The sequence below is a fragment of the Lycium ferocissimum genome, chromosome 10, assembly GCF_029784015.1.
Source record: "Lycium ferocissimum isolate CSIRO_LF1 chromosome 10, AGI_CSIRO_Lferr_CH_V1, whole genome shotgun sequence".
In the NCBI taxonomy this organism is placed as follows: Eukaryota; Viridiplantae; Streptophyta; class Magnoliopsida; order Solanales; family Solanaceae; genus Lycium; species Lycium ferocissimum.
The window spans coordinates 8,108,969-8,111,359 of NC_081351.1; the positions used below are offsets into that span (position 1 = coordinate 8,108,969).

Here is a 2,391-nt window from a genome sequence, read left to right on the forward strand (position 1 = left end):
AAACACCTACTAAAGAGGTAAGATAGGTGATAGGGTGCTACGCTATCAGTAGGTTTTGGTTTCCTTTCAAATTGGACTTTGGATAAGTGTGGTCTTTTTTTTTTTTTTTTTGTTTTTTTTTTTTTTTCATTCGGTGTTCAGTACCCGTATTGGATTCTGATTAATCCGCAATTGGGTGAAGTGCTCCCTACCAAGAATTTTTCCATATCCATAGCTCGAACCCGAGACATCTGGTTCAGGGAGGAGCATCCCTATCCGTTGCACCACATCCTTTGGTCGCACAATTTGATGGACAATTTCTCGATTTGTGCATGTCATCCTTGTGCAAGTGCCATGCTAATCTTCTCTGTATCATTCCAATTTTATGGAATGTTATCAAAGGGAAGTGATCTAATACATTTAAATATTTGCATTTGCTTCATTATTTCATATATTTTTTGGGGGAAAAGCCAAAAATACTTTTGAATTATTTAAAATAATTCAACTCTACTATTCGTTACGTTTTTTACTTAAAAATGCTTTCACTATTAATCAACTAGCTCAAAATGTCCTTTAGCTATTCAAGCAACTAAAAAATACATTTCCAACAAACAGTTGCTCCAAAATAACAAAAAAGGGCTCAATTTTGCAATTTAACTATCCAAAAATGGCATAATTTTTCCCTTGTTCTTTTCATATATTTCTTTTTTGGAGGGGTGCAGGAAAAGGTGGGGGTTGAATGTGTGAGAATTATAGTAACAACAAAAAGAAACTAAGTAGTATACAACCTTTTCATTTTAACAAATAAAAAATAATGACAGTTTTTTTCTTATGGGTTTTTACGCGTTAGGTATGAGTTAATATTTCTGAACATAAAATCATGTATCTTTTCATACATAATTATTTTAAAATTTTTGTTCCTATTTTAATAAGAATGCTTTTTTTTTTTTGGTTCCCCATCCGGTGTCCGGTATCCATATTAGGGCCCGCCTAATCCGGATTTGTGCCGGGTAGTCCTACATTGGGGGGCAAAGCACTCCCTAACAAGGGTGACTCCGTACCCAAGGGGGCTAGAACTCGAGACCTCTTGGTAAAGGATGGAGTAATACTAGCCACTATACCACAATCCTTGTTGGTAGAATGCATTTATTTTACTACCTCTGAGGTTGATATAATTAAAGAAATTGAATTCAATTATACCTTGGTATACTATATTACTTATTGTAACTTTAACCTAATAATTTATTTACTTTAATTTATTCAAGCATCTGGCAATTCTGGCTGTCTTCTTTCTCTTCTTTACTTTTGTGGTATTCCTTCGACGAATTTCGGTTATGACCAATGCCTCACTAGCTAAATAGGCATAAGAAAACACTATCTGAAAAAGACAAGGTGCAGCTCGAATTGAACTTGATCAATAATAATTTGCATCCCAAATGTGAGTCGAGGGTATAATAGTTTCAAAAGAAAATACTAGAATAAATATTTAAATTGAAAAATTAATGTTGGTAATTAAACTTTATATTACATACAATTGGTAGTGTATAGAAATTATCATTTCGGATAATCAAAGTAATCTCGTATTTCCATTAATACGTTTTTGTACAAATTTTTATAACTTAAACATTTGTCTCGGACTTTAAACAGAGGCAAAAATTATCCTATTTTAAATAGTGCAAGGAAAAATTTGGTCCTTTTCCCTTGTTTTGGAGCAATCGTTTGTAAAGAAAGTATTGTTGAGCCACTTAGCTAGTTCGAGAGCATTCTTAAGCTAATTGACTAACAACAGGACATTTTTTAACCAATAACATAATAGAAGGTAAAGTTAATCTATTTCAAATAGCTCAGAGATATTTTAAACCTTTTTACCTATATTTTTTTACACAGACAATCGATACTCGACATATAATAGTTTGAAAATGAAATATTAATAACTAATTGCATATCATTTTCAAAATTTCAAATTGTTCAAACCACTAGGTGATACAAGCATTTTTATTATGAGTTTCATATGCATTTTCAATGAGTTTCATAATGTTAAATTTAGAAGAGAAGGAACAATACGTCATTTTAAAGCAAAAATATCCCATTTTTAAGCAACAGAAATCCAATATGCCAGGTTCATACATAAGAATCGAACCGAACCAAACAAGAAAAATTGGATCGAATTGAATTAGCTTCAATTCAGTATTCAATAGATATTATTGAAAAATCGAAAATCGAAAAATGAAAATCAAAATATTGAACCAAACTTTTTAAAAATACGAAATCGAGGTACCGAACAACCATCCTTACCTAATATCTCTTTCACACGCACTCTCCCTTTCCTGAAAGACAAAATCCAAATTTTGTCAAAATACATGTTATTAAATATAATTAGCAAGCTCACACATGCATTCTTTTTCTTATGCA

At 31.6% G+C, this 2,391-nt stretch overlaps 1 non-coding gene across 1 annotated transcript; it reads right to left on the reverse strand.

The window, feature by feature from the left end:
- Window positions 1-282: 282 nt before the first annotated feature.
- LOC132035627 (U6 spliceosomal RNA) lies at window positions 283-386 on the reverse strand. The gene has a single exon (XR_009409356.1). It is a non-coding gene; the product is annotated as a U6 spliceosomal RNA (small nuclear RNA).
- Between the last annotated feature and the right edge of the window lie 2,005 nt (window positions 387-2,391).